A 12,071-nucleotide genomic window follows, 5' to 3' on the forward strand; every position below is an offset into this window, starting at 1 on the left:
TGGCTCTGTGTGATTGCCACTTGTCATTTGGTTGCAATGTGTCCTAGAATTGCATTTCTGATTTGTATGATGACAGAAATGGTTGTCGACGAGAAAGAAAAAGATTTATTTGGCGAGCCCCCAAGCAAAGGAGACCCCAGTATACTTGGTGAGTGTCCACGCCTCAGCCAGAGTTTTCTTTTAGAAAAAGGTGCTACTCATTTGTTGATGGGTGTCTAGGCTGACTCCAACTCCTTACTATTGTGAAAAGAGCAGCGATAAATGTGCATGCACGTGGACCTCTTTAGAAGGCTGTAGAGTTCTTTAGGTAGATGCCCCGGAGTAGCATCACTGGTTCATGCAGCAGCTGTGTATTTAGTCCTCTTGAGAAGTCACCACACTCACTTCCATAGTGGCTGTTTACATCGTTGTAACGTCTAAGAATTCCTCTTTGCTACACCCTTTGTCATTTGTGTTCTTGATTGCAGCCATTCTGGCTGCAGTATTGTATGTGTACCATAGAATATTTTTCAGCTGTAAAGGAAAACAAAACTGTGAACTGTGCAGAAAAAAATGTACAGGACTGAAAAACATTGTATTAAATGAGGTGCCCAGACTGAGAAAGACACCTCACCCAAGGACCCTGCTTCATTAGCTGTGTGTGGGAGGGAATGTGGGTAAAGACCAGGAAATGGGAAGGGGGCCAATGAGACTGGAAGAAGAAGGCTTTAAGGGAAGGGTAGGGAAGACAACAGAACAATGTGCAAGCTGGGAGACTAGGGGCAAAAGAGTGTGGCAGAGACTGGGAAGGCAAGGGAAGGGGAAAGTCAACAAAGATAAATAAGTACAAGAATCCGTGTAGAAATTGGTTACCTTTTACTTTTTTAATTAAACAAATGTCAAAAGGAAAACAAGTAAGAGGTGTCGCTGACCAGTGGTTTGAGTCTTGTTGAGTAGACATTGCTGCACCTGGTGTGGCTTCTACAGGGCAAAGTCTCCAGTGTGGGGATGGCCTTGGATTTGGGATTGTGGAGGGAAGAATCTGATGTGGACTACCAACTTCTGCTCTCTGGAAAGGTATTCAGGTACTGTTAAAGGAATTAGTGAAAATCTGCCTGGGCTGTGGTGGTGAACGCCTTTAATCCCAGCACTCGGGAGGCAGAGGCAGGAGGATCTCTGTGAGTTCCAGGCCAGCCTGGTCTACAGAGCAAGTTTCAGGACAGGCTCCAAGGCCATAGAGAATCCATGTCTCTAAAAACAGCAAACAAACAAACAAAAAATTTATGAAAAACCTTCATCTTTAATAAATAGTCAATGCTAACACATTTTAGAATGTCTGTTGCTTGGTCCCTTCACTTGATTGGGAAGAAACGGGTCTCTCTATGCCTGCTGATTTCATAATCACCACACACAGGGAATAAGATAGGAGACCCATCTTCTAGTGTGTTTTGGAACACCCAGTGTTCAATGTAAGAGTGCACAGCAGAGGATCCATGCCTTGACTTTTAGGAGATCGATGGCTGGTTAACAGCCACCAGAGGTTGTGAGGAGGGAGGAGCTTGTGGACAAGGCAGCATTATAGGTGGGATCATAGATGATAGAACCAAGAATGATGTAGGGAAGAAAGCTGTTCAAGCTGAACTGTGCAGTAAGGCTGGGTGGGGTGCTGCCAGGCTGGCATGGGGAAAGAACTTCCTTCCCTCATTGGTAGTCCTGGAATAGGGAAGCCATGTGGGGAAAGTGGGCATTTTTAATGGGAAGGAAGAGATCAGGATTTGGGTACCAAATCCATCATAATTGTGGTGACATTGGTACATGTGTTTCCTTCATTGTATTCAGCTTCCACCACCTTCAAGGGAGGAGGTGGATGGGATGCCATCTGATCTGAGAGTTCTACCTCAGAGTCAGGGTTTTGTAAGAGAGGGGTGGGAGAAGAGAAGATGGAAGAGAGCTTAATTCCTCTATGGACAAAACACCAAGGGGGTCCCATTCAGATGAGCCTCATCTTCCCCTACAAAGCTGGGAATTCAGTGAAAGCACAGGGTCAGTGTTGGGGGGGGGTAAGGAGACAACAGGTGGGCATTTCCACATAAGCACACAGAACCCACTTAGAATATAGAGTGTGTGTTTATAATGAAATTAGTGTTCTGCTCAGCTAATTTCTCCTTAGATATGTGAAGTGGTTATTTTGCTCTAGTCTGAGGTTAATGTTGCCACCACAGGTCACATTTGTGGGCCAGGTCTGGATTCTGTGGCTGATAGCATGTGGCCTGGTATATCCATCTAGAGGAACTTCACTTTCCTGAACTTGACATGCTGGGAATGTCCCTTAATTTGGAATCAGCATTAGTGAAGACAAACAATGAAGGTCTTATGAGTGCAGACCTATAGGATAGTACAGTGTGGAAGTTTTGGCTTGATAATTAGTGAAAGCCACCCTGGTTTTGACTACTGGTTTAGTTCTCAGCAAGTTATGCCAGTGTTTTATTGATATCCAATGCTTTATTATGCAGAAGGTTAGTGTTACATGATTGGGTCCAAGTATAGGCTAATGCAATTTGAGTACACTAAAGCAGGCTGGGCTTAGCTGTGATGGTTAGAAAGTTAGGCATAATAAAAGCATTTCAACTTGCAACATCTTCAACTAATGCTGGACTTGTAGGACTGTCACCACACCACAAGTGGAGAAGAACTGGTACTTCACTGAAGAAACATGAAGAAGTTACTTGTGGTGATGCAGGCAGTGTTCTGCAGGTGAGAATGACTAGATCACATTCAGTCAGAGTGTGACAGTGACGAGAAGTGAGGCCGTGAAGTGATTAGGCCAGGAGGGAGCTCCCTGATCAGTGGTATAAAGGCTCTCATTAAAGACCCTTCCACCAGGAGAAACACTTTGTCATGGAGAAACATGGAGGAGACTGGAGTGGGAGAACGGGTAAGTGGAGAAATATGTGGAGGGACAACTAACCCTGATGGCCATTTGAGGGGCCACAGGGAAACCTGCCATTGTAGATGCTTCTTACAATATACACATCCATGGAGGGAATTTAAATGGAATATTCAAAAATTTGGGAGACAATGCCCCAACTAGGCATCTTATGCCACCAAGTGAAACCTCCAGTGCCAGGAATGGGTTATATCTTGTTGAGTTGTTGGCCAAAGGGTTCCATGGAAACCCCCAAATATCTCAGGCTATTGCTGAGCTGTTGGTTGCTCTCCACAAACTGACAGTGAGGCTCTATTTATGAAGATAACACATATCTCACTGGACATAGAAAAGTCGACTTGGTGCCTATCTAGAACCTTCACCTCTACTGATTAGTGTTCATGACACTGGAAGGTAATCTACATGCTACCAGAGGAGAAAGACAATCATCAACTCCATTACAAAACCTGGGATCTACAACAATGACCTTCCTGTGAGAGATGCTGTTTGCAATAGTGGTACCAATGTTGAGGAAGTAACCAACTACTCTCTGATTGGCTTTAAAGCCCACTGCACAAGATGTATCCCATGCCTGATACTGCTCTTGTGGTCAAGAACATGAGACTGGATAGGCCACGGGTCTAGGGGGAATCCAAATATTATTGTTCTAAAGCAGTAGCTCTTAACTCATGGGTTACAACCTCCTTGGGGGTTGCATTATGACTCATAACAGTAGCAAAATTATAGTTATAAAGCAGCAAGGAAATAATTTTATAGTTGGGGATTGTATTAAAGGTGCACAGCATTAGGAGGTTGAGAATCTTTGTAATCTAAAGGGATATAGCAATATAATAATAATAATAATAATAATAATAATAATGCCTCACTCACCTATCATCAGATTAAGAAGTACATGGAAACTAGCACACAGACCCACAATTGGATAGTTTGTAGAGTGAGAGACTTTGGCACACTAAGGCCTAAATGGGATGTCTTTATCAAATCCCTCCCCTCGGAACTCAGGGATCTATGAGGAAGAGGAGGTGGAAAAATGTCAGAGCCAGAGGTGATAGATGACTCCAAGGTAATGGCATCTTCCAAATACAGCAAGGCTCTTGTGAATTCACAGAGACTGTGGCAGCAGGCACAGGACCTACATAGGTTCAAGCAGACTGGGTCCCATTGCTGAGAGGGGAAAGTTGACAAGGGCTGTCACCCCTAACCAAGAAACTGTCTACAATTGATACCTACTGGAACCTCACTGAGTTTATTAACTCAGGGCAGTCCCCATGCCCAGGAGTTGGCTAACACAAACCGGTTTCAATGATATTTTTGTAGACATTCTGTCTCATACATCATATATATTGGTTTGCTTTTTTTTTTTTTTTTTTTTTTTTTTTTTTTGTGGTGGTTGTGGTCTTTCATGTATATATTTTGGCTTCTACTTTTGTGCTTTTTTTGTGTGTGGATGTATGTTTCTTGCTTTTTAAAAATCTATTTGTTTTTATTTTGTAAAGAAAGTAAGAGTGGGGGCATGGGGAGGGTCTGGGAAGAGTTGGGGGGAGCATGATCAGAATATAATGGTGAAAACAATTTCTCAAAAGTATTGCTATTAAAATTAAATAAAGACCCTCCCACCTTGGGCCACCTTTGCTTTGTGAAAACAGTACTCAGCCCCTCTAGAATATGACTGTACTGGCAGGAATAAAAATATTCTAAATAGATACTTGAATCTTTTCAGTGATCAGGCTGCTAAAGCAATAGACACTGAGGAATGGGAGTTTTCTCAAGACTCTCATGCTGAGAGAAGTGTGGGGCCTTGGTGCCAGCCAGAGGGGAGCTTGTCTCCCAGAAAGCATTCGGTTCAGACCACTCTGCAGGAGAGATGGACAGAGACAACTGCAGGTTAATGATGGGAAGGGCATTTACTTATGCATGCCTCCAGCCTTCTATTTAAACCCAAATATCCTGTCAGGAACTCCAAGATGGACTGGGGGTAGGATTGTGTCACTGGAGCGCTGTGTCCTCTCCTGGTGTGGCCACATCGAACAAATCTCCTTTCTCTGTTCTTCACCATTGCTTGTTTCCTTAATTGGTCTATTGAGGATGGATGGCTGAGCCCAGCTTGTTAGGGCTGCCAGGAGGCCAGGCTCTGACCCTAACAACTTCAGTAACAAGATGACCCAGTCCTCATCAGACACTGTATCTCCTGGCATCTTGACCTTGACCTTTCCAGCTTCCAGAACCATGTGAGAGAGACGCTCTGTTCTTTGTCAGTCTCCCAGTCTGCGGCGGTCTCTGATAGCAGCCCAGAAGGACTGGGCTATGAGGACAGGGGTAAGGCACTTCAATCCTGGTTCCCAAGAGCTCATGTTTCAGTGAGTCGCTATCCCCCTGCCATAAGTGGTCAAACAGCAGAGCATTTGGAGCAGGAACATCTTTAAAAAGATAGGTTCGCTTTCAGCATGGAGAGCGGGGCTAGCCAGCTGGACTCCGGCCGTTTCTCTGCTCTAACTCAAAGGCGAAGCTGGTTTCTATTTTGATCATGCTCAGAGATTCCAGGCACGCTGACTCTGACCTGTGCCTCCCACATTCTGGGCAATGTTCTCAAGTGAAGTCCTGGCAGAGTCTGGAGGGGTTCACAGAGGTCTAGAATATCCGGGTCATCTAAGGACAATGGTGCCGGGTTCTGTCTGAGTCATCAGTTTTCTTGTAGAAAGTCCGAAACGGCTCATCCCCTCATCTCTGAGTCTGTAGAGACTATCTAAATGTTCCTTGTCTAGAGAGCAGAAGCACAGACTTTGCACAGCATTCAGCAAGCTAAGCACCCCAATTAGACAGTTGGTTAAAGGCACAAGAGAGCATGTCTTGGTCCATCTGGACAGTAGATTGGGAAGCTTGTAAACAACAGGGAAATATAATGTCAAGGTCATTCCGATCCAGTCATGCTCAGTTGAGGACCTGGGTATTCTCATGTTATGGAAGAGACAAGGTAGCTAGCTCTCCAAGCCTTTGTATAAAGGTCCAAGTTTGCACGAGCCCTACTCTTATGATGTAACCATCTCCTGAGGCCCAGCTATCCAAGGATGGCACACATTGCAATAGAAGGATTTTGGGAGGATCACGAAATTTAATCCAATACATGGGGAAATGAGTCAGGCTTATTGAACTCGAAGGTTACCTTCCCAGCATGGGTTATTTGTGACAAGGGTTATGGGGACTGGTAGGCTGTATATCTACCCAGTGGGCGCCTGTTTGGAATCTTGTATGTGATGAGTAAATTTCTTCCTTTTCCTCAGGGCCTGTGCCATCCACCCAACTGGGACTTGTGATACCAGGAGGAATATGCACTAAGCCTGAGTCTTCCAACTATGTTTACCCCAGGGCTTCCCTACTCTGGGACTTCCTGCCTCAGATTGGGAGGGTGCTGCCCTCCAGGGCTTGTCCCAGGGGACTATGGTTTTTTTTCCCAGGCCTGTGTGTGGTGGCTGGAAATGTTCCAGGGCTGGAGGAGACCCTGCCAGACCTGCCTGTTGTTTTCAATGGCCCCAAGGAGGCTGAACTAATTGGCACTGTGGAATGCTGAAATTCACCACTCGGGTTCCTGGCCACCACAAGGAAGGCACTGGGGGGCTGCTGGAGTGGGTGCTTGCAGGGGACATGGGTTTGCTGTGCTCTCGCTTGGGCTGGTTTTCATTCAGTGCATGCATGCTTGCACTGAATGGTGGAAGAAAACCAATTTGTTAACTTCTCAGGAATAGGAGGCCAGCTGCAGAAAGACTCCAGAGGCAAAATCCCAGGCTAAGGACCTGAATTTAAGTCCTGTCCAAGTCTTTCCTCCAGGAAGCCCTCCTTACTGTCCTCAATTTTATTAGCAATACACATTCCCCTGTAGGGTAGAGCATGTGCTCAGCACCAATGGGAAGACTTGATTGATTTGCCTTTGTGCTTTTTTATAACAACTCAGCCCTGCAGCAAGTGCTCTGCTCCACAGGCTCTGGGGCTCTCCTAAGCCCCAGTTGTCTCTTGTGGTTATTGTTAGGGTTCTAACTCTTTAAAGGACTGTAAACAAATAATAGTTTTAGGTTCCCAGCATAACTGAACAGAAAACAGATTTCCCAGATCCCCCATGTGTTCCCCTCCTGCCCCTCAAGCCTTTCAGTTCTCATCAGTGGTTAGCATGCCACAGCAGGGGGTGTGTTTGTCATAATCCTTTAGCTATGTTAACATCTCCATCTAGAACCCACAGCTTACACCCGCACATCCATAGTGTTGCACATGCTTTCTCTGCCTGCAGACAAATGGGTGATGATATTACCCACCAGAGAATCATACAGAGCAGTGTCTGCTCCCACATTCTCTGTGATCCACCTGCTCATCCACATCCTCCAACCATTTGGCAGCTGCTGGTCTTTTACTGTGACCATAGTTTCACTTCTTCAATGTTAGGTGCTTGAAACAATATGGGACATATACATCTTCTTTCATCCCAGCAATCTACTTCAACCTCTCCACTTCTTCCCCCTCTACTTGTGGGGTGTAAGGAATTGCAACCCAGTGCTTTGCTATGCTAGGCAGAAACTTCACTGCTGAGTTATACCTCCATCCCTGTGCATAGGTTTTCATGTAGACAGAAGTTTTTGATTCTTTTGGGTAAAAGTTCAGAAACAGTAGTGAAGGCCCTGATGGTGACAGCATGCTTAGTCATATATGAACGTGCCAACCCTTCCCTCTATTTCACTCTGCTTTTCTACCAGCAGTGTGTGAGCATTCCTGTTGCTCTATGTCCATGCCAGCATGATCCAGCATTGCTAGTGTTCAAGGTTTGGCCATTCTGAGAGGCATGTAGAGGCACACCCCAGTTGTTTACTTCACATTTTTCCCATTGTCCTGTGGTGAGAGGTGTCTTCTAGTAGGTTTAGTTGCCACCCAAAGCATTTCTCCAACCCAATGGTAGTGCTTTGCTGGTGGTCTCTGAAGCCCAGGACCAGGTGTGCCTTTTTGCATGCTTCTTTTAGGAATATTGTATTACATCCTTTTCTCATTGCTGTGACATTGCTGGCAAGAAGCAACTTAGGCGAGGAGGGACTTACTTTGACTCAAGTATAGTCCATCATGGTGGGGAAAGTATGGCAGGGACTGTAGGAAAGCAGGTCACATGGCTTGAAGAATGATATTCAATTGAATTCCTCTTTCATTCTTTCATTCAGTTGGGGACCTTAGTCCATGAGGTGGTGGTACCACATTTAGACTGGGCCTTCTCAATCTAGAAACTCTCTTCACATTCTGCTCCAAGGTATGTGTCCTTATGTGATTCTAGATCCTATAACATTGACAATATTAACCCTAAGGTAGGTAGGTGTGTGTGTGTGTGTGTGTGTGTGTGTGTGTGTGTGTGTGTGTGTTATATTCTTTTCTAAAATCTATGTCCAGGCACTTTTGAACCACTGCCTAGAAGACATTAAAATACTCCAGCCATGTCACTGTAGCAACTCTTAAGGCAAGGAATCTGGCTGGAAAAACACAGTCACAGCCAAATAATTAAATATAGAGACTTGGAAATGCTGCCTATGGTGGGCATGTTACCCAGGAATCAGGTGCAAACAACGAGCAGGGGTCAGCTAGTTAACAGAGGGCTGGTTCCTGTGTCACTCACCCACACTTCTAGACTCTAGCCAAGGCCAGTCAGGCCTGGCGTCGTCCCTCAAGCCATTGACAGGGAGGTCTCTGAAACACTGGAACAGGCCCAGAGCAGAAACGTGTTGGGACACTTCCTATGCACTTCAGCAGGACAAACAGCTATTCTGGGCTTGGGCTGTTTCCAAGTTGGGTTACACGATGGTAAACAATAGGGATTTTAGAGGGGAGGGGAGTGAGTGAGATTTTTAACTGGGTACTTTGCAAAACACAATTAAAACTGTAATTGAAGAAGCGATTAAGTGGAATTGTTAGAGATGTGAAGGATTTCCCACCACGATTCTTGTTTATCCCTTGGATGTTTGGGAAGACCTGCTGAGGCCCATACTTTTGTCTAGTCATTTGCATTTCCCATAGACTCTGAGGAATTTCTTTTATAGACTATCAATAATTACCCATCTGACTCTGAGGGTAAAAATGGAAAGTAGAAAGTTCAAGAATCAATTAGCTGGCTTACATTCACTGAGAAATTCAGGGCCGTGTTCAAGACTAAAATGTATAAAGTAAATCAACATAAGCTGAAGAAGTAAATTAACCCGGATGACAAAATGAGAGGAACAGCTCCCAAGCAGCCTCGTAAATTTCCTCCTTGATGCATTTCGAGTCTCCAATTTCTAATAAAATTCTCATGAGAACAGAGTGCTGCTTCATAAAAGCCCGGGAACTTGCCCCATGAGAACTGGCTGGTTTATAAGGGCACATGGGTTCAAGGCTGTGGTTTATTTATTAAAAATTTCTCAGTAAATATATCATAGTTGACTGGATACTGCCCCAAGATCATGGGGAGGCCATGTTTCATTCCTCCTGTCCCTAGTGAGGAAGGAAAACAAGAAAAAGCCTGTCAGGAACTCTCTGACCCAAAAGATACCATAGCCTTTTTGCTTTTTTGCTAAAGAAAGCTCTAGGCTCTTTTTGTTTACCTTTAGTTCAGAGACCTCAACCTCAAGTGAGCTTCTCATTTGTCTGAGAAGAGTTTGGGTGTTGTGCTAAAGTAACTGGCAAGGAGGCCTTCCTGAGGTTGAGGGAAGCTGGGTTTATCCTTGTCCTAGTCAGGCACAGGGCAGAAAGGGGGTGCTGTGTGGGTACTGCAAGTGTGTCTGGTAGAGCAGATGTGTTTATTCTCCCCTTCTCTACTTCTCCCCTGACAGAGACTCATGCAGCCCAGGTTGACGTAGAAATTGCTTATATAGCAGAGGATGACTTTGAAATTCTGATCCTTCTGTCTCCACCTAAATGCTAGGGTTATAAAGTCTGTGGATTGAATCCACCCCTTTGTGCATGCTAGGCAAGCACTCAACCAACCAACAGCACTGCATCTCCAGCTCTGGGTATGTGTTCACATGTTATCATGAAGCTGATGAACTCACAGCTCACACTCTCCCAGCAGACCTTCCTACTATCTGGGAGAACAGTGCTCATTGTATTTTCAGTCTGGCCAAATACTTCACTGAAAAGCTGAATGGAGTCCTATGTGATCCTAAGACAGGGCTTGTTATTACCACCCCAGTTTAGAGGAAGGGAACTTCACACAGAAAGGTTAAAACCCTTGTTGAAGTTACAGACCTTTTCAGGGTCAGAGCAGGATAAAGCCAGGCCAGCAAACCTCACTTTGATGCATGGGATCACAGGTCTAGATCTAGGGAGATGATGGCCCGTGTGATAACTTGGAAACCTTACTCATTTTGACCTCATTTAACCATGATTCTTTTTCAGATAAACCAATGTTTGAAGAGCCCAATTGAGACCAAAGGAAGGAAGAAGCATAGAGACCTTTTCTGAGGACAGTGAGGCCCATCCATGTGTACACTAGCATGGTCTCCAACCTGTGTCAGGGGCATGATTCACATTAACTCCAAACATATGTGGCTTTGTTTGAAACTAAGTCTGTAAGAGTTGGATCTGCATTCAGGTACCTCCCCAAGTCTATTCTTGGGGTTTCATGACTTACAATGGAGTTTACTTACCTTTCTCCAGTTAGGAGATTACTATTGGGAATAGAAATCTCTCACATTAGTTTATGGAAAAGGATGTTAATTTTTGAACATTTACCTTCATTCTGAACCTTTAGAGCCAGGCACCAACAAGAAAGAGCTGGCAATTTGCTGGGAAAATGCAAACTGTCCTGCTTAGCTTTTAGCAAGACTCATGTGCTATCCACATGCGTGTTTCTGAGCATGACTGAAATAACAGAATACATATCAGCACCTCAAGCTTGCACTTCGGAGGCCCCGGGGTCAAATGGAACATCATTAAGAGGGGTTGCGCCAGGGGAGGTGTGCTAGCACCACCTAGTGGCCCATGGCGCCAGGTCAGTTCTCAGCTCAGAATCTCCAGGTTGCTCTACTGGCAACCCCTGGCATTGGAAGGGTGTGAGAAGGTCCTAAAGCAAACCAGAGGACGAAAACACACCCAAAGCCTACTTCAGCAGCTCATCGCAGAAAATGTCTTAATTAGGGCTGTTAGCAAGACCTTAGCATCTGGTGTGCTGAAGTATTAACCACAAGAATTGCTTAATTTGCAGCCTAGATTCAGGGCTCAGTGTTACTGTGAATTACACAGGAGATGGCTGCTTATTTCAAACTCAAGTTAAAGTAAGCCAGATTAAGCTTTCAGCTATCAATTATTGGAAATCATATCTAAAATTTTGAGTGTGTGTGCTCTAGGATGTACAGCGTTCAAGTGTACCCATTTACTTCCCTTTACTCGGACCAATCAGCAGTCTCCATGACTACATAGTATCCTCTGACTGATAGAGAACCTAGCAAACACATTTAACTTTCACATTCTTGCAATTGGGAGTGGAAGCTTGGTCCTGAATAGCGGAGGGAAACATTACTAACCACTTTGCAATGGCGGTGACTGAAACCAAGCAAAGAAACCACACTCAAACCCCTTCTCCCCATGTGCCCAGAAGGCCTCTGGCAGGAAGGAGGCAGGCCCTCCCATCCTATTGGAGAGCTCACCTACTTACTTTATGGGGGCTTTTTATTGGTCTCCCTGAGAACCTGCAAGTGCTGAGAAGGGATTGTGTCTTCATTTCCCAGGACCGTGAACAAAGCTTCCATCTTTGGGCCCTGCATGGTCCATCAAGAGTGGTGAGGTGTCTGTAAGTGTCCCTATGGCACTGGGACTGTTAGGGAGTGTTGGAGGAGCCAACAGGGGAGCTCAGTGGGGTGCAGACACAATGGTCCTGGGGGCTGAGGTTGTATTGTTCTTCACAGGACAGAATAGCAGAGAGCCCAAGCCTATTTCTTCATAAGTTGGCCAAACTTCAGGCATAAGAAAACTAAAATGAAATTTCCTTAGTTTATCTAATTCTACTTAAGAAAAGAAAGCTAAAGAAGTGTCAATTAAAAGATGTGGATTTGTGGGCTGGTGACAGTAGCCTTGCTGTGTTTTCCTCATTTCAGTTTGAAGGGGTCATACTAGGAACAGAGCCAACTGTTTATTCTGCTCCCATCCTCTTCTC

The sequence above is a fragment of the Phodopus roborovskii genome, unplaced genomic scaffold, assembly GCF_943737965.1.
Source record: "Phodopus roborovskii unplaced genomic scaffold, PHOROB, whole genome shotgun sequence".
NCBI classification, from domain to species: Eukaryota; Metazoa; Chordata; class Mammalia; order Rodentia; family Cricetidae; genus Phodopus; species Phodopus roborovskii.